A 21,228-nucleotide genomic window follows, 5' to 3' on the forward strand; every position below is an offset into this window, starting at 1 on the left:
CAAGTTAGACTACCTAATGTTGCGCCCACCACTTAAGAAAATAAAATCGTCTAATTCTTTTAAAAAACTAATTAAAGATTATGTTCAGCCGGAGAGATCAAGTTTATTACTGTCAGTAGTTCTCAGTTACCCATTATTTACTAAATGTGTTAAAAACCCATCTGCTATCTGTAATAGTTAAGTACATTTAGGGAATCTCCCCAGTAAAGCTCAAGAGAGCTTGCCGAGATCCCAGTGTAATTCATTTTAGGGTATAGAGGAGTTTATGACTTGCTACTCCAAGTTTTATGGTAAATCAAAATTGATACAGCAATTTGCCTGTATTTAAAAAACAAAAAATAATAATGACTGGCGTTTGGTCTTAAATAGCCAAAGCTTCAGATCAGGAAAACACAGGATCAGGAGTCTATTATCCATGAAAAGCGGCAAGACGTGTTTTTTTTTTGGCGATACCACTTGCAACAGTCTGCTGGTCACAGCACGATTGAGTAAACGCGGGTCATTTGTATCCTCCTTCACCCCTCCCTGTCTACGCCTTTTACGAGGGCTGAAGATTGTTTTGGTATTGTATAACTCAACGTCGAAATTAAGTGTCGCGGTACAATAACTTTTACATAAAATGGCGTGACATGACGTAAGGAGCGTGATTTAAGATTGTTATTATTCACGCTATGTTGATCTCATATTACGTAGGTGTCACGAAAAGCAAATACGCGTAGAATTTCTTTATATAGAGAGAAAACCAGTAATTAAACCTCCAAGAAACCCAAAACGTGTTATCTTTAAATGGAATCAACCCCATCAAACAATTACAGTCTCATTTTACATGGCGAGACTTCGAAAGAACGATTCTTTCTTGCTAGGAAAACGCTAAGTGGTAGCGGGCATCGCGTCTTCCTCACGCTTGTACTTAAGCAATCTTGGACCGGAAATCATTTTGTTTCACAGATATGCGTCACGATTTCTTAGCTCTGACATGTGCTTGAAAAGACCGGCTTTTACTAGACCGGTCTGTAATATCTCTTAGCAGAAATGGATTAGATAATGGAGCCGTGCGTAATACAATTATCAGAGCCAGAGGTTATAGGTTTGGATCTTTCAGACACAATGAGTCTGAGCAGCTAAAGAAGCTCGCTTTGTTCTTCATTTTTATCAATTTCTGTTTAGCTGCACTCTTGAATTTCGCCGTGACGTCTCGTGTAAATAATGTTGGACACCATATGAACTATCGGATTTCACCGTCTGAATAGCTAACCCTGACCGTCTGTAGTTTCACCAGGTACTTCGATCATTTTACCTGAGAATTTTCAAGCAGCCTCCATATGGAAGAAGCGCGTTCTCAACTCACGCTAAAGGCAACAGCATAGAAGTAATTGGCCCGAAATATTTGAATTACTTATTTACTTAAAATTTGCATAATTTCCAGCCTACACAGACAGTGTCATTTCCAACGGCTGATATAGCCCAAGGCTGTTGTTACGTGATGAGTAAGATTTTTTCGTACGACAGGTAAGAGGCTATGCTGTAACACGATAAAACTAAGAGAAAGACGAATACTCAACCAGCAAGGTAAAGCAACTCGGTTGATTTTTCTTTTTTTCCCCTTTCAAGTTACGACAGAGTTTTTTCATCCAGACGCAACGGTCGAATGTTCCGAATTTTCCCTTGCTTAAGCAAAACGTCATACTAAGTTGTCTTTTCTCTCTGTAGTGGAAAACAGCTTGTCGGCCAATACTTGAAAAGGTTTTGCTTTACGTTAGCGTGATAACTCACCACTGAAATGTACAACTTGGACGAGAAAACCAATTTACTGCACGTGCGTAAACAAGGAAACTGATTGCATATCGATCAAGTTTTCGGTGGACCGGATTTTAAATCTAAACAAGCTCGAAGCTAAAAGCATTGAAGATAATTGATCATAATTTTCATTAACTGGTATGCATTAGTAAGGTCTTTTCAATCTTTATTCTTTGATGTGTTAATCAATGTGATTTTGACCCACTGGCAAAGGGGCTCCGGTCGCATGCGCTGAAATAGAACACGATCAAGTCTGGTCAGCCTTCTCTTATCTGCCTGAGTACCAAGCTAGAAGACACCTTTGTATTCAACCTCTGTATCCTTTTGTACGCCAAACATTGGAAAATGAGTTACCAATGTTACAAGAGAGCTCTTGTCACATCTGGAATCACTTGCTCTGCTACAATTTGCCACTTAACATGAAAGATTGTGCATGACACAACTCTGTTCAGTGTTCTGCCAATGTGGTGATCTCATTGTTGCTCAGGTCCTAAACAAGTTGGCTTTATCTTAGTGTTGCTGTTCTAAATTGGAGGCAAAGAAGGCTGGAAGAGCTGGGTGCCATCTATTTGGCAGAAATTTTGGGCTTGACTAATCAAGTCTTAACCCACGACACAATTAGCTAACGAAGTCATTTTGCGTGTCTTCATCGTCTCCTTCCGTCTCCCTCTCTCGATCTCCTACTGACAGTTCTTACGAGGTCAACAGCTTTTTTTGTCGTTACCATCTCAAACTAAGACATACGTGTTTTCTCACTACATCTCCTTTTTTCAAACTTATGAACTAATGCACTTTTGTGTCTGCTGTAGATAAACAATACGGCCGACACGACCAGCCGATAGAGAACCGGTGCGGAGATGATGACTCGACAAGCACGCGATGGCGTGCTTGGACTTTCCACCGCTCTAAACAGGAGTTATATATACCTTCAGTTGTTGAGACTTGGAGAACAATTAGGTGAGTGTCATAACTCTTTTCTTCAATCGCATTACTCAGGCTCTCTGCAGCGTTTGTTGCTGTAAGACGGTTTAGTATTTGCATAACCCAACGTGAATGTCTGGCAAAGCACGCGGCGATGAGTCATTCTTCGTAAGACCTTATTGTAACTATCGACCCACTCGGTTTTTTCTGAAAGCTAAAGGAAGACAGTTTTCTTCATACCGTTTTTCGTCACCTTTACATTGACAATATGCCACGAATTCTCCATGAATCTGCCGTGATACTCTCGGAAGGGTACCTTGTTGTTGTGTCTCGGCCTGTCTAGCTTTTATGCAAAAGTTTCTTTCTGTATTCAACATCACGATCATTCAGCTCTGCCTAACGGCAGGAACTGTCGATGGGCACCCAGAATATCACCTATTTAAATCTAGGTTTGACTTTTCTACTGCATAAAGCAATTAGCTTTCTTATGTGACATGTATTTCTAAAAAAGAAAAGACACAAAAGAGTCTTGCCTCAGATAAATCGCCAGCGAGCTATTTCACAAAATGACGCCAATCTATTGTTACTTTTACCAGCTTGGCTTTGCAAAAGTTACATGGATCTCTTGTACGATTTAGTCCTATGAATTAGGATGAGCATCTCACATAACTAGATCCCAAAGATTTTTTTAGATGCATTGATTAGAACAGACTAATGGCAGCTTCTTGACTAGAGCAGAGATAACAATTTATCAACCCTTAGAGCTTCAATCAAAAGCTTCAATACACGATTTTCTAAATTTGTTAAAGCAAGTTTCAGTTTAGCACAAGGCTACATTAAAGCTTATTTTATCATAGAGCTGCAAGGTATGTTTTATATAACAAGGAAACTGTAATTATTGAAGAGACAACAGTTCAAAGACATTAGTCTTAAGTCCTCAGAAGTAAGATTTTTTTTACCTTTTTGAATTTTCTCATTGCATCTGTTATTTCTTGTCAATTTAAAATCATTTACTATATATCAGGGAGGGGTTTTTTCAGCTGAAGCAGGGCTACAAAATCACCAGACTTTCAGAATATCTGCATTAAGCTATAAGATCAGACAAAAATCGAATTGTAATTTAGACATAATCTATGTGAGTGCTACAGTTTAGCATAAGCCTTTGAAAAATCACAGCTCTCTCAAACACTTCACAGGAGAATAAGGTCATTGATTTCTTGCCCCAAAATCTGTTCCTGAGAGGCCTGCCTTACCTCCACTGCACAATGACCTACTTTTAACAGATTTCTTTTGTTTGTAGGCTCTCAAACAGCTAGCAAACTATTGTACCTTGTGGAGACCCAAGGACTTGTTACTTCGCGTTTCATTTCCCGAGGGCTTTTAATAATGTCAATTAGTTTTCCATCGCAGATCAAGTTGTTTTTTGTATCGTTTTTTTGACGAATTGAACGGAAATTCTTGTTAATTTAGGCAATCATGTTTTTCGACTCTTTGTTGAGTTTACATCCGGGAACTTTCGTCTCGTCTTTGCCCCACGTGGGGCGGGGTTTGTGTCTGATTAAAAGAGTGGTCACATACGAAGACGGCCGTTACGTTAATTTTAGCTTTAGGGAAGTGCACATTGCAGAACACGCTTTTCAGGTAACTAACGCTTCTTCTCCTTATTACGTTAACTCTGTCGGCCTTTTGGGGGCAAGAATTTCACCAAAAACCGTATAAGGAACTTTGTCTCAAGGTAGAATCCAATCTGAACCCACAAGAAACCTGTTAATATATTTTCTGTCGCGTTCTGTTTCTGCATTCTCTTTTCATGGTCAAAACCACAGCGATTGTGGCATGCGAAGATTACACGTGTTTGTCAGCACGGTATACTGCAAAGTTCATCTTAACTGGCCGATTTTCCAACATATTGAGAAGTTAAAATCGAAGTTCGTTTGGTACTTACTACAGCCCTATAACCCGGCAGGCTGGGATACTGAGTGTGTGTGTTTGTTCTTAAATAGCTGAGTGCTCGTCAAATTCATCGCTGCATAAGCACGATTTTTACCATAAAACGTTAAGTTTCAGTTATTTAACAGAAATATAAGAACGGAGAAAGCTTGATAGTTAAAGTTGGGCTTTCACTTTTATGCATGGAAAAGCCTTTACACGATGTAGTGTGATTGTGTTTACAATTTGTCTGGTTTTATAAGACACGCGACGCGCTAATAAGTCACGATATGATTTCCTTGTGCTTCGATTTTATGGAACCAAGAGAGAATGATGAACCAAATAATTGGCTCAATAAATCGAAAATATTTCATGTTTTAGTGAAGACATTACTTCAAATTTTCGTTAAAAGTCTGTTGTACTTTCAAGGCATGATCAATAAACTCAATCTCGACAATTAGCATAGAATTTTTTACTTTATTTCTTGTTTTAAAGAGTTGATATCCTACTTCTTTTCAGGAGTAAAGAATATAAACAAAATAGAAATATAAATAAAGAAAAAATACCTGCAATTCTAACAGTTACATCAGAAAAGAGATGAATTGCTATTCACTTACTAGTCTCTCTATGGGGCTTCCACCACAGGCCAGAAATTACAAGCCCATACCTTTGCTAAGAGGTAAACCATTTCTTTGAAAACTCACACAGTTTTTTTCTTCATCAAAACACGTAAAGGTTCCACATTTCTTCCCTTACTAAAAAAATCGAATGAGATGACCACAACTTCTTGGACAAGAAGAAGTTTAATTTACTGTCTAGCACATACACCTAAGCGTTTAGCAACCAGACTGTCGCGTAACTTCGAACACTGTCTTAAAATTTTTATCGGTTCGTGCAGAATATCGAGTTTATTCAAGTCTATACCAAAATTTAACTTCTTTAGGCAATTTTGAGTTAAAGAACGAAGTTTTATTGCATAGCTCCAGACCTAGTTATCAGGTTTGGGAAAGACATGTTTCTATCGACTAAGAAGAACTATCCTATTGCTGGCCCCAACACGAGTACAGTTTGGGAAGTTAAACGACACATTTTGAAATGTTTATTTTTTTTCACCCTCCATTTTCCGAGTCTTTGTTTTAATACTAACTTTAAAGATGATTTTGAAGCAAAATCTCGGGGTAACTATACTAATCTCTTCTCGACTCGAAAGCTTCCAGACACACCTCAAGAATACTGAATACAACCGAAGTTACATTTTTCAGTTTGAACTTGAGCAGAACTGTAAGCAAGAAAAAACTATTTTTTTTCTTGACTAAGGATTCTTGTTCTTCATCAAATTGTTCTATCTAAAAATAATTGTGCGCTTAAGAAACTCCAAATGGAAAATTATTGTTGTTTAATGGTTATTGAATTATAATTCTGGGGGTGATTTATATCTGAACACTTATCATTACAAGGACAACAATTCTTGGTCATCAAGCTCTAAGAACATACAGGAAGCCTTATGCAAAAGGACTGAATTACTATTTTTTTTATAAAAGGGAGCAAATTATTCTTTGCATCTTGAAAAAGGAATAGAGAGTGTAGCTTGTGATGTATGGTCGTCATCCTTTAATTTTATGGGCCCGGGATGCCTTCTCAACTCATTGAAAAAAGTCGACTACCAAAGCTACGTTCGGATAAAAAAGCGAAAATATTCTAAGGTTACTATGCGTTTCTTAGCCTTAAGTAATCATTTTACTACAGATCACAACCATTTAGAAATACAAGCACATGATTCTAGAGGAGATAAAATGTGAAAGATTTATTTTAACCCTTGTAAACACCTTTTAATCTTGAACATAAGGTTATTTCTCCGCTCGCCTGCTACCTCACTGAAGTCAAATAAACATCTTTATGTAGCGGATTTAGCTCAAAATGGCTATTCTCTTAGAGAGCTAGAGCGAGGGTTAGAATAGGCCGCCAGTACAAATAGTACTTAAGGCATTAGTTCTTACAGATGAAGAAAAAGATTGTAGCTGTGAGATCGATTTGGTGCAATTTTCAAAATGATCTTAGTTAGTTAACAAATGATCGTCAGAGAAACCAAACGTAGAAAGTACAAAATTTAATAGAATGTTATATGTATATTTTGTGATCTTTTGCTTCAGAACATGACATTATCGATTGCAATACAAAAATATAAAAATAGGGCAAAAATTTGCAGGTGCACTTGACACGCTTTGCTTGTGAATTAAACTTTGATTCAAGCCGAGCTATCCTCGGTTCAATCTTTATTCTAAATCGTTCCAAACATGTTTTAGTATAGTACATCTATCTAGGTAAAGTTCAAAAACTAAAACTGTAGGAAAAGAGCAGACTATATGCAAATGCAGTGACAAAATTACGATAGCGATTTTTTTTGTCAATCCTCAGTTCGAACACGTTGTGTAGTTGGTTAACTTAATTAATTAAGCACCAGAGTTATTTTCTTTACCAAACGTAAAGTTAAAGAAGAGGTTTTACAACATCAAGTATTTTTGTAAATTTTTTCATGCTTCCACTAGGTAATACGTGACTGGGCAAAAAGGATCATCAGAAAATATTCAATTTTATTTCGCTTTTGTCCGCACTGTACAGTTTGCTTTTCGGACAAATCTATCAGGATAGGGTTTGCATGTTCATGATAATTTAGCATCAGAGTTTGGCTTTAATCTTCCACCATATCAATTCTTGCAGGCAAAAAGGTGAAATGTAATTTTATTGACACACAACACTTGGATGATCAGAAACTGTCTACCTGCATGTTTAGCCAAGAGCGTTTCATTTACTATGCAAACAAGATTACTTTTCTGCTCTCCTTTCAAGACTCATTAAATCTTTTTTTTTCCCTGTTTCTGCTGTGAGTAAACTGTTAACATTTGATACAGTTTGTACATCAGAACTCTTTAGCTTTTATTGTGGTGAGTGAATGTGATTTTCTTTTACTGAGCAGTTAATTCCTGGGTCATTCAATTTTGTTCTGCTGTCAAGGTGTTTCTAACAATTGTATTTCTGGTCGAAAGCCTTGAGTGTGAATTTGCAAAGCTTTTCTTCCCAGCTGTGAGGTCTTTAATGCTGCACACGTTCTCGGTACTAACAAAGTAGAGTCCTCTTTGCGTTATGTACTATTCGTGTATTGTCTACTTGTCTAATACATCATGGAAAAGGAGACACGTTCTGCAAGCAGGGATCGGAGTGCTAGCATAAAACCTCTGAAAATGAAATCTTTATAATCGACGTAATACTTGAATTGTTTCAAATAACATCTTTCTGCCGGACCATTTATTTTTAATCTCTTTCTCCATAACAAATTATTCAAGAAGAATAGGAACTCCGAAGGCTCTCAGGAGAATAAGAAGGTGAATTTTTCGCAACTATAATCAAATAGCCTTAAAGAAATACAGAGTACTCTCAGTCCACCAATGAACTGGATTGTGAACACTAGAATTGAAAGAATATAATAGGACGTATTTAAAGTGTTCTGAAAAGGATTTAATGGTCTTTTAAAATTTTAAACAAGATGCTGCGATATTAAGTAAGAAAACAGTTTAAAATTTAGGTCACTACCTAGAAAGTTGTGAGATGTTTTGCAAATCATCGGAAGTTTTTTTTTTGATAACTACCATCATTTCGTCTCTTGAGAAAGTAAAATATCACAAAATTATCAAAACCAGAGACGAAATCGATCAGGTCAGAAAGATACCATCTCTGAGATAATTACAATTTCTCTACTGTCAAGTTTTTCTTCCACTTATATACACCACCATAATGGTTAAAAATTACATTTGATAAAAAGCAACCAAACAAAGAATCGATTCATTGTGCCAGTCTTTTAAAGCAGGTAAATTGAAGTCTTGTGTGCTTCGTATGAATATCCAACACAATTCAAGCCTAGTCTGCCTTGATAAGTCTCAAAACTGAGATTTTGTGTTCTCTACCCTCTAAGAAGAAGATTATAGGAGAAGTGATTATAATCATAATAGTAGTTATCTTATAACTAATGACGATGTATCTTCATTTATATGATATTATACACATCAAATGCTAATTCAAGTAAAAAACTCTTTTAACAACATTGAAGGTTGATTTACTGAAAGGAGCTATCAGAAAAATGTGCTTAAATACGGTTAAGACAATAGCCTAAAACATTTGCAGTAGGGAAGTGGCATGACAAAAGCCTAGCTGAAAAATAACTTATCTCCTAGCGAAATAAAGAGATTTTTAAGGTTGTCTTTTAGATTTCAGAGTTCACAGGGCCAGGGTTAAAACCTTAAAGTGACTGTTTATTGTTTTGTTCGGTTCTAAACACTTTTTCTAGCTTTGGATGCAAGGGGAGTATTTTTTAATTAATTCCTCTTCATTTTAATATTTACTAGCTGGCGAACTTTGAACCTTGTTAGCGAACTTTTTGTTACTAAAATTTGCCAGTTCAATTGTCCGCGATCCTTCAACTCTAAAGGATGCGTTTTCCATTCATATTCAAGCTATTTACAACCATCTCTTAAACGTACAAGTCGGAAGTGTTCGTTTTAATTTGTTTTCCTATTCTGGTTTGAGTTCAACAGTCCGGAACTAGGAGCTCACGCGACACGTGGGCTGGGATGGTCGGTTAGATATAACAGAGCGGTCACAAATAACGCAGCTACATTATTTAAGGCCAGAACTAGGAGAAGTCGACATTGCCGCACACACGTTTGAGGTATTTGGTGCCCAGCTTGATAATATAATCACCTTGTTTTCGCTTTTTAGTGTAAAAATCTCTCTGAAAGCTTTTAAAAAGCATAGAATTATTTGAATCGATATGACACCACCTAATAGAGCTTTTGTCGGGTTCTGTTTGCACAGTGTACTTTCCTGATGAACTGAGGCACTCACTTGGCTCGTAGCATGTGAACATTACACGTGTAAAAGCGTACGCGAAAAGCTTTTTTATCATTCGTCAAAGTTCATCCAAGTTAGCCACTTTTTTTACACTTCTGTGAGAATTCAAGAATTCAGGTAACCTCGGATTAAGCCATGAAATTACATACCGTAACAATTTTCCTGCCAAAGTGTTTCTCGAATCATGGGTGTGCAAGGTTGCTGTTTGAAGTTACAGCACCTTCACTTTTACGTAAATAAGTTTTATTCAAGAATTGGGTTTCAAGAGTACTGTTTACATTTAGCCGTATGTAAAAGCTTTTTACATTAGCTGCATGGTTTGAAACCCTAACTGCATGATTGTGTTTATAGTTCGTCTGGAGTTAGTTTCACACGCGACACGCAAGCGATTAAGGTCTTGCTTCTATTTCGATTGTGTGTAGCAAGAAAACTAAAAAAGCCTGGTATAAAAATCACTTACTGTTGGATACAGCAGGAAGATTTTTATCAAAATGTTTAATCAAATTTTACGACAGAATTTCATCAGTGCAGACAAACCACATGGTAAAGAAAGCCCGCTTCGTCAGTAATTGTAATGTATTGAATATTCAACTCTTGTTTGTATTCTTTTGGCGAAAATGTTTTAGCTTCTTGTCCTTTCAGAGATGAAGAAGAGAATTTAAAAAAGAATTAAAGACTTTTACAGAGGGAAAAACTATCAGCGGTGCACGATAGCGCTGCTTAAGAGATGTTCAGACCGGAGAGGATCTCAATTCTCAGACTAAAAAGATGGATAACTCCTTCGAAGAGATATGTTTCAGTCGAAGGAATGAAGGCTTTTAAATAAACCAATGTTTTAGCAAAAACTGTGTTAAGATTCTAAAAAACATAGCTTAAGCAATACTGAAAAAACAGTAACGATCATTCGCTTTGTACTATAATCGTTCAACAAGAACAATACTCAAAGGCGTCCGGCTCAGTGCTAAGAATCTCTTCGGAGGCTGTAAACAAGTCTTTTATATAGGTATGCCTTTCCAATCGATTCAGAAGTGTAGAAAAAATGGTTATTTACGGATATAATTATTAAGTTTTACTTTTTTAATTTAAAATTACGCATTTTGTTCTGAAAGCTTGAGGCTGAAACAAGTTGGCATAATAGGACTAGAGATCAGTATGAATCAACGCAAACACTGGACGAAGGATCTGAATTTTGATCATTCACAAACACGTGCTTTGAAAGTAAAACCACGTCGTTTTCTGCACAATTTTTTAATCTTTCCAGCTTCTTGATTCTTCGTCTACGTTGTTAGGCTAACTTTTAAGATGACTGTATGGAAGAAATGTAAGGCTATAAGTACCTTCTCGATCAAAATATTTTGTGCACTCTGAAGGAAAGCCAAAATGATGTAGTTCACCCAGTAGAATAGTTCACTAGTCTGGAACTATCACTTTAGACCTATATATAAATGTTCCACACTCCTTAATCACTAATTGAGGTTTTCACACTTGCTAAGAAACGAACTAAAATGCCTTTTGTATAAAAAAGAGAGAAAGATATTTTATTTTGTAAGCACACAACAGTTTGATGGCTCGATCTTCTGATTCCACTATTTGAACATGCAATGAGCAGCTGCACAATTTTAACTGCAACTTGCTATAACATCTTTAAGTTCATTTTGGAGGAAACATTTAATAGATAAAAAGGCTGTTCAAATTCGGATTTCCTCTCTTAAGGAAAAATGCAAATGATAAAGAAGGAGTTTCACGACTGAGCGTTCTGTGCTGTGTGTTTACTTTAGGAAATTGTGCCTCGCCTTTTCAGTACATTTTACCGGTAAAACACACACTTCGTTACTTCGTTTTCCATAAAAGAAGTTTTGCGGTTCTTTGAATCGTATCTGTGAGATCTTAGTAATCATTTTACTATATATTTCTACAGAGTAAGAATTAACAGTTTTGAGATACCAGCACTCAAATATAACAAGGCGAGATCAAAAGGAACCCTCGATCTCCTTGTGGCTGGAACACAACAAGTTTAAGTTGTACAGTTATTCATGTTTTGAGAACAAAATAAAAGGAAAAAAAAGGCCTTCAAAAATCTTTTACAAGCAAAGCTTCCTTTTGCATTGAAAGCAAGGATAAGAATTCGTAATTTTATGGAGGAAAGGTTACCAAATGTAAGACAAATAGCTAGAACTTAAGTCAAGAATTCAAATAATTAGTTATTGAGGGATCTCGTTTTTCTTCTCAGTTTTTGTAATAAATCAAAGCTCTTATAAAACGGACTATTTTAGTTGTTTGTCTATAAGCAAAACATTCTCTCGCTATAAGAAACTGGCCTTGTGAAGATCAGACGAAAAAGATCAAAGGCGATCAACTTTTGTTTGTCGGGAGGTGTGCTCTTGGCACAACCTTTAGTGATCATAAACGTGAGTTCAAGAGCAACTCTTGAATCTTTTTATAACTTGAACACAATGCAGTTTGCACAATTGTTTCGTTCATTTCTAAGCAAAAAAGAAGAAGAAGGAGAAGGAAGGGTTTCAGAAAATATCTACAAGCAAAGCTTTTCCCTGAATTGAAAGCAAGGAATGGTCTATTAATTTTGATTTTATGGAGAAAAGTAGCGTGTCATGCAAATGGTTCTGGATTCTAGAATAGAACTAAGTCTTCTTCTTAGTTTCTTCTCCTCTTCTTACAAATCAAAGGCTGGGTTTTATAAAGAACGTTACTTTAATAGTTTATCTATTAGCAATAAGTTGCTACAGCCGGAAAACTGGTCTTGGAAGACCAGACGAAAGAGATCAACGAGAAACTTTGATTCATTGTGTGCTCTTGGCACAACTTCTACTGATTATCAATAAGCATACCGAAATTGTATGTCTCATTCCTTTCGGGACCAGCAAAGTTGGAAATACTTCCATTGATCAGCAGAACCATATTATATATTTTACTAACATGATTGAGGTAAAAGAGTTGCAAGTATCATGCCTGATGACTCACTCGATTTCAACTGAGTTAGTTAAAGAGAAGTACTTTACATATAAATTTTTGGAACATAGGAGGGAGGTAGGTCAGAATGAAAATACCATTTCCTTCCTGTTTTTCTGCTCTTCGTAGAGAATGGGAAATGTTTTGATCAATTTTTTTCTTTGAAAGACCCACTCTCCCTGCTGGTAAGTTTCTTCCAAGTTATGTATATGTTGTGTTCCAAGCTAAAAAGGTGAATGTTACAATTTTTCCTACATAATTATTTTAAGCACTTCAAACTTGCTGTGGAATTTATAAATAAGAAATACCAAAATGTGACCATTTCGGCAAAGGAATTTTACAAAACAATCTCTTTTCATATTGTTTGTTGTGCTGTATAAGATACTACGACCCGCAGTCGCAAATATTGAACGCCGGAAAACCTCTTTGGAAAACAAAGCGACACCTACATGTACTCAGCAAAGCTTCGTTCTTTTAAGGTTGTTTATGCGACGTATAAGGTAGTTTTAGCGTTTGAATATATCGAAAGGACTTCAAAGCTGTTATCAAATGAATTTTTTTGGAAAGCAGTTTCGTTGGGGATGTGTCAATATTCCCTCTCCGTCTTCGGACCACACGCTTGCTATTGTCTTTCGCTGTCCGCGTAAAGACAAACGATATGTCACGCTTTTAAACAGGCTGTTTAGTAGTATTTCAATTCATAGGATGGTAATTTCCTGCCTTTAAAAAGGAGCTAAGGAAAATTTAACAGACTCTTGGTTGACCATTATGCCGGTTTTCGCCGTCAGTTAAGGTTAGTTCCGCGCTAATATGGCCGTGTGATATTTGCCCAGAGAATTTAAGATCAAATCTCAGTAAAAAAGAAAACGGACAACATTCAAGTCACTGTCTAGCCTAATTTCTGGCATTTTGCGGTTTCTCAATCATTATTTTTTCCGCTTTTCCTTCGTCCAAAAAATTTCATCATTGCGGAATAGTTAACCGGGATGAAAGCTACACTTGAGTGCAAAAACCGAGTCTCTCGATCCCGCACGCAAAAGAGATCAAGAATGGCACCTTGTATTACTTCTGGCGTAAAGAGCAGAGCTTTGTAGCTACTGTATATAGTCAAATTTGAGCGTTCATATGTGCTGGAGGTCCAGCTTGCTAAATACACGACAAGGTGAAAGTACTATTTGTCTGACGCTTGGAATACTACGCCGTTCAATGAAGGTTCTTTCAAGTATGGAACTGCAAGACCACGGTTACATGGGTTAAAATTGCCTTGCTCAGCAGCATTATTTCAGGTGTGAGACTAAAGGAATCGTAACAAAAAAGGTTAAATAAATCGTTTTTTTCAAATGAAAAACTTTTAGATTGAATATCGTGACAAGAATACAAGAGAGTTCGGTCATAAGAGCAAGATTCCCCAAAGCCTCAAACAATGTGTTCCGTCTCGGCGGTGTTTCTTTGCTAGCAGTGTAAAAACTGATCAAGTAGTTTCTTTCGATTTTTAAATATCTCTTATTTTAATGCGCATGTTTCTACTCTTTCCAAAGAGGGTAAATTGTTATAGTTTTGGAATACAAGAATGAAGTGAAGGGAAGCAAGAGGTTTCGTTCAGTCTCACAGATAACGTTCATGGGATAAGCTAGTTTAATTGACTATACCCACAAACCCTATGATTTATAAAATTTTGTTGCTGTTATCCTAGATAGAACTAATAAGCGTACAAACTAAATTAAAAGAAATCTTAGAGGACGAAGGAAGGTAGGCTAGATCATTTCATTGGTTACCTCGGTGCTAATGGTCTTTTTCAGAAAAAGAGGAGCCATTGTAATGCTGAATACATGTGGATTAATTTTAAAGGCCTCTATGAGAGCTCGGCGATTCCGGTGCACTAGATGCAAGCTTTCAAATGATACTGAAAACTATTATTCTATTATTTCGCCCCGAATAAGTAAAGTGATGTTGTATGTTCCTAATATTTTCAGGTCTAGTCTTTCTTTCGTTGGGAGCGTTCGTAGTAGTATAAGTTTGACAACCTTTGAACCTTAGCTATTGTCAAAATCTCGGTTGTAGTTACTAAAAACGTCACTAAACTTCGTTTGTTTACAACAAAAACCCTAGTCTAACCGTATTCACATGAACCTATAATGAATTTTCCATCAGCCTGTATTAGTTAATGCGTGAAAACATTTTTTCTCTAGTCGGGTCTCCAGTCTGCAAACTACACCCATATTACATGACATATAATGCTTCCTTGATACTTTTACCAAAAAAGGTGTGCTCAATTGCACGCCTGTTAACTTTTTCGCTTCTCAGACTCGATTTAGAGGCAGTAATATCCAAAGGCTGCTGCTCTGAGCACATTGTAAGCCGAGGTTAGTTATAATTTGTGTTGTATATGAACCATGTTTAATTTTTCTTTATATCGTTTGCTCAAGTCTGCGCACTTTCACATCGTTCAATTCAATGAGCTGTTGTTTCACAAAGGTTAAAACCGCCCTTTTCCCGTTGTTGATTGGGGATTTTTCGTCAAGGTCGAGCAATGTATATGAAGTTTTTCTAATAGGAAAAATTTGTCCTTAAATAGGTTTGTTTCGTTGAAACCGTTTCCCGAATTGATAGCTGAACCTTTGCATGAGATACTCGACAAGTTGCCATCATCGTGGCCTACTGTGGATCATATCCGAGTCAGTAAAATCGGTTTTCAAATGCTACGTGCATATGTAAAGAAAAATTTCAAGCTTTTGCTCGTTTTTCATTCCTTTTGCAGAATTAAAGTTTCGAAAATTTGTCAGTATTTTTGTATTGAAAAGTCGGTTAAAACACTGTGGATATTTTTAGTTGGTCTTAATTAAGCGACGGCACGCCTTATCTCGGTTTAATAGTTTGACACGGAAGCATTCATTTTTCAACAAAAGAAGTTGATCTTGGTGACTTCAAGTTTATGGCCTTATCAATAGAAGTACAAACTCGAATTGCCAAAGAAAACAACACATTAGTCTGCTTAATTTCGATATGAAACATGGTAAAACCTAGGGTGCATTTGTATATTCGAACTTAAATGCACGGCTTAATACAGTGGAACCTCGATATATTAAACGAAGTGCCAATGGACTGGCAATATTTGTTTGCTATAACGAAGTTTCGTTATATCGAGGTTTTTTTCCACATATTTTACTATTCCTGGGGTAAAGAAAATCGTTCGTTATACCGAGGACCTCGTTATATAGAGGTTCGTTATATCGACGTTCCACTGTACATAAATAACGCCCCGAATAAAGATCTTTTCTCAGTATGGCTTTGATAGCTTCCATAATTCACTCAAATTAAAAAGGTTAGTGCCACAGCTTTACCCAGCTGCTTAAGGCCTTTTAAAAGAACGCTTTTTATGGTTGGAATCAACATCGCCCGTTTTCTGCATTTTACAAATAACAGGTTTGAAGAAAAGAGAAACAAACTTACTTTCTATAGCACATTTAGCGAGCATATGATTATCTGAGGGAGTTTAACCCTCTGGACACTTTATTTTATGTGGTAAATAGTCTACATATGCGTAGCCATTACCGCTAGTTCACAGATATTCTTCGGGTAAAATTAGGGCAAAAGTTAAATACAAAATTTAAAATGTGGATTACTAACTGCAAAGACTATGAGTTAGCTATGATATAATAATTTAAAATACAATGTACCTTAACCAGAAATATGTTTTAATGACAAACGTTATAACAATTCTAAACCGTTCATTGCAATCCAATATTGAGCTGACATTCGAAGGGATAAACCTGTATTAAACAACTAGCGAAGGATACATCACAATATTTTATATCAGACTCAATACTAAATCATGCACTCAGCTGAAGAGGGTTATCTTTGTTATTCTCACTTGTATTTAGCTTTTTGTTTCTAGCACATTGTACGATAATTTTTTTTCGATAAAATATTGGAAGATTAGGTTTAAGAAGTTGGCGTAATTTTGTGTCAATTTGCAATCTGTTTCCATCCTGGCTGTCGAAAGTCAAAGACATACACCTGCACGGAGTTGAGAAGAGTTTAAAATAAAACCTAATGATTAGCGAGTAATGCCAAATAATCGCGACATAACTCCTTTGCACTTAGCAGTTTTAGCGCTCCACTCAATCTACCTTTCTCGCGTTTAACCTTTCACTCCCAAAAGTGTACAATGTAAAACTTTAACAAAATTTCCAAATCTCGTTTTGTTTAGTGTTGAAAAACAAATAGCAGAAAGTTAAAGTACTGTCTACGAGGTTTCCCTTTTAATTAATGGTTACAATATAGTTATAACCACAATTAAAAAGACCCGTTATTTCATTCAAAAGGCCATCATCTTCTCAAAGAATCAGTGAAGGTAGACCTAAAATCATGACAAAAGTCTTGAGACACTTTTGCATTTTGGGGACTTTTCCCAATTTACACAGGTCCAACCCCTCCCCTCACCCCACAAACAAAGTTGTTAGCCTGTATACAGAATGTCTTCCTACAATCATGGACAAAAGTCTCGAGACACGTTTGCTTTTGGGGGGCTTTTCCCAATTTACTCAGGTCCAACCCCTCAACTCACCCCACAAACGAAGTTGGTAGCCTGTATACAGAATGCTCTCTGAGTTTCAACTTTGTGTAGTCTGGGGGGAGGGAGAACTACAAGAACATTTCAAAAAGGATGTACTGTTTTATGAGGGAAGCCAGATATTACAGAAAAATATTAATACTGGATTACTGTCCCGAGGACTTCTGTCCATGATTGTAGGTTACGTTTGGTTTCAAAAACCTCTTTCACACTCAAGCAGCCTATTCAAGGCAAAGGGTGCAGATACTCTGCTTGCTTAGCTTCTCTTTGCGCCTTTCCACTATCTTAGAACCCCTGGATAAGGCTAGCATTCAAGTAATAATTTTATCTTTATAACCCGACAGTATTTAGAAAAAGTTAGGGCAATGAGAATGTCTTCACCCTGAATGAAACATTGCTGAGGCAAGAATTTGGAAAGATCTTTGAATTGAGGCTTCTCTGACCTTACTTATCTGACTTGCAGTTGAACTAAGTTTCTATAGATCCAAATTTAGTAGTAATTCTTGAACTTGTGATTTCTTTTCCAACAGGCAGGGAGTCATCGTAACTTGGCTAGGAAGTCGCAAAGTGGTTTAAAATTCTAGCAGCTCATGCGATCCCGTAGATCCGAACTTGTGGGTATTTTCTCCACAGGTTGGGCTCTACGGTCATATGTGCTGTAATATAACATGATGAGGAACATCTTTTCTTCGTTTTCAAACGAGTAAATGTCGTTTGTTGAGATGTAGACTGTCTGTAGACCAGCGCTGCTAGGACCAAGGGCACGAATAACTATAGTGGGGATCTGGGGGCATGTCAACACAGAAAAGGAAAGAGAGTAAATGCAGTAGACGTGGAAAGCGCCTCGCCTTGCCTTATGTTATAGCTATAGCTGTAATTATACAGTACTATGTATCCATTTTTAGTAGTTTCTTTGGTTATTTGTAAAACGGAGGAACTCTTTTTAAACCATGTCAGGGGGTATTTAGATATTATAGTATTCAGATTTATCCCACAATGGATTTTTTATTATTTTGTGTAGAAGCAATCAGAGTTCCCCCAAAGTAACACTCTTGCCTATCTCAATAAATTTGATCAGTCGTAAAGGAATTGAACATGAAGCGTAAAAAAATTTACTTTTGATTTACCTTCTACCATCAAATTTTCTCCCTTTCCAGAGCAATTTTTAAACATAACAACTCCATTTTCTTTCTCATTTAAAACATTCTAAGAACCATCCAAAAATTCGTTTCAAAAGTTTAGACGATCCGGCTTTAGAATGAAATGAATGGAATGGAAAAAATTATTTTTTTAGACTTATGCCATGAAATTCAATTTTAGGAATTTTTGGATGGACTTAAATCTCGGGAGAACAGTTGAGAGAAATATCCTTCTTTAATGCTCTTTTTGAAGTCGTAAAGTTGCTTAACCTTTTGTAAAACATACTACATCGTTGTCTTGCATTTCTAAAACGGGAGAAACTGTGATTGTCATTTTTACGGGTAAAACTTAGGAGAACGCTGAATGTGTTAAGATTCTGGATCATTTGGGCAATATATAGTCAGTGATGATTTGAACTACATCCATTACTGGGACTTTTTTCTTGAAACTTTTGATGACTGTCGTTATTCAATGTTTTAGTCCAGTGTTCTCCATTGAATAAACAGTAACACGTAATAATAAATCGCTGCTGAGGACTGTATGCTTGGCTACATGCCATTTGAAAAAATTGCTGTTTAATAGAACAATGCCTAAAATTTTCTTAACCTAAATGAGAAAAATTTTAAATCTTTTCATTTCCTTTTGTAGTGCTTGTAGAACATCCCACGTTTTGACAAATCTTCATATTTTAAAGGACCTTCAATGCAAATGAACAAAGTTACACGATTTCGTGAATAAGGATTTTTTTTATGATTTAAAGGCAAATTTGCAATAAAAACACCTGCAAAAAAATAGTGATAACTTGTAACTTTGTTTCAAAGCATCGCATGCGTAGTCAGATGTAGAGACTTAATTAGTTTGGAAGTGTTAATGTGGTTAAGTAAATACAGTAAAAACCCGCGACTAACCCGCATTTTCCTAAGTTAGCCTCAACAGGTACTTACATTACTTACATTAACCTTTTCACTGCCAGAGAGGATGATGGAGTTTTGTAAGGCGACTCTAACTTTTGAGTCTACGGACGAAATCCTGTGATGTGACCATTCAAATGAAAGCTCTCTGCCTGCACTTACACATGGTGCTATTTGTTTGTCAAAATTTTAGAAATTGAAATTTGGAATTTTGGTCGAAATTTGCCTTTGGCCCCATTTGGCAGTGAAAGGGTTAATGTTAATTAGCACAAATTTAGGCTATTTAGGTTCTTAAATATAGGGTCTTATTTTCTGAAGAAAAAAATAAATTGTAGCTAAGAGCATTTAGTGGTATTCAGCTTATTCCTTATAGGAAAACTGCAGAGAGGATCCTGAGTAGTGACTTATCATATTTGCCCAGTTGTACAGAATTTTTTCAATATACTAGATTTTAGAAAATAAGGACCTGTTTCAAATTTTAGGCTAAACAGGTTCTTGTATAGAGGGGTTAATTATCCTGACAGGTTCTTAGTCGCGGGTTTCTACTGTGTTACATTTTTTTCGGAATCGCGAAATAAAGAAATGACAAGAAATACAAAGACAAACTGCAAAAATTGGTTGCCAGTGTGAAAACGGATGGAGGTACTTAACGTTCCATGCATTGTACTATACTAATGTGTTCTTAAAAATATACTGTGGTTGTTGTAAAATATGGGCTTTCACTGAACAGGTAAAACAGTTATAAAGGTATTTTCAAGTCAGACTTTGACATCGATCACTCGTTTTCCGGTTTATTACCACTATCCTGTACTAGACGCTTAGAGCAGGTTGACTAGAAATGTTTCACTAACTATTCAATTGGTGATATTTTCTGCAGCAACAAAACAGTACAGTTGCTTCCATTGTATGAGAAATGGGAAGGTATAGTAGGTTACGATTTTCCATTGTGATGAATGCCAGCCTGTCTTGTGAATCGTAAGGCAAAGTGTGATTGTTAGATTCTGTATCGCAAGTTTTTAAATAAATATGTGAATTTTTTAACTATTCGTGTCGTGTTTTGCTTATCGTAAGTAAGGAATTCCTGATATCTTTACCGGATCATTTTACGTTCCTGGGAAACTGCCCACCTACCCCTCCCCTAAGCCAACATTTTGCCCTAAGTGAGCTTCTAAGTGAGAAGAAAGTGTTAATGCTGGCTTAGAGGAGGGGTAGGTGTGCAGTTACCCAGAAACGTATGATGTCTTTACGTTCCTTTAGAAGGAAAAGGAAATGGCCTGTCTAATATGATGTTTGTTGCCTGCGTCCCCTAAGAAGTAGACTGCTTGCAATCTGTCTTTTTCATGTCTAAAAACTGCCGCAGAAGGAAGCAAAAAAAGCGAACGCAACAACGTTTTATGCGAGTGGTAAGCATCGAAGCCGTGGTTTGTTACTGGCCTCGAGTTTTGCGGGTGCTTGCCGCTTACCTATCGTGCTTCTTTTTTGCTTCGCTCCACAGATTTTGGAGCAAAAGCGAGACTGGTCGCAATGGGTTATCTTCAGGCGTAAAACAGGATCCCTCATCACCCTCATGATTCGTGTCTGTTACGTAGCGGTGGCTACTGGACCTTATTTCAACTTTTCGTTTTCATCCAGGAAAGGTCCTAAGACTTTTCCAAAAAAGGAATCTTTTCTCCGGGTACTCCAGTTTTCCCCTCTCCTCAGAAAACATAATTTCCAAATTTTAATTCAACCAGGAATATGGTAGAATTCTTTCGAGGTTGTTATTATTTAAGTATTAATGGAATGAAAATATTGAGGTCTTCGTCTATCAGAACGTATAACAGGGTCAGGTGATATGACGCGTGATCAAAAATTAAAAATAAAGGAAGTTGGTGAATCGGTGGCGAATGTTTTTTGTGTGATTAGATAAAATTGCGTTTCTGATAAAAGAGGCCATTGAAATGACATTTTACGTCACGATTTTTTTTCTGTGTACCAAATTTTGGTTCAGTTACACCCTCTTTACCAAAGTGAACGCTAACGAACCATTTTTCCCATTCACCTTCAATTTCAGGTCTTAAATTGAACTTCTTGTAATGAAAATTTGAG

At 36.6% G+C, this 21,228-nt stretch overlaps 1 long non-coding RNA gene across 2 annotated transcripts; it reads left to right on the top strand.

Moving 5' to 3' along the window:
- Positions 1-1,042: 1,042 nt before the first annotated feature.
- On the top strand, positions 1,043-20,147 carry LOC140950173 (uncharacterized). 2 transcript variants are annotated; one of them, XR_012167154.1, is made up of 3 exons: positions 1,043-1,569; positions 2,607-2,754; positions 17,620-20,147. It is a non-coding gene; the product is annotated as an uncharacterized lncRNA (long non-coding RNA). The 2 variants fall into 2 exon arrangements; XR_012167155.1 differs by having other exon boundaries at positions 1,043-1,509.
- Positions 20,148-21,228: the final 1,081 nt, after the last annotated feature.

Source organism: Porites lutea, chromosome 10 (genome assembly GCF_958299795.1).
Source record: "Porites lutea chromosome 10, jaPorLute2.1, whole genome shotgun sequence".
Classification (NCBI taxonomy): Eukaryota; Metazoa; Cnidaria; class Anthozoa; order Scleractinia; family Poritidae; genus Porites; species Porites lutea.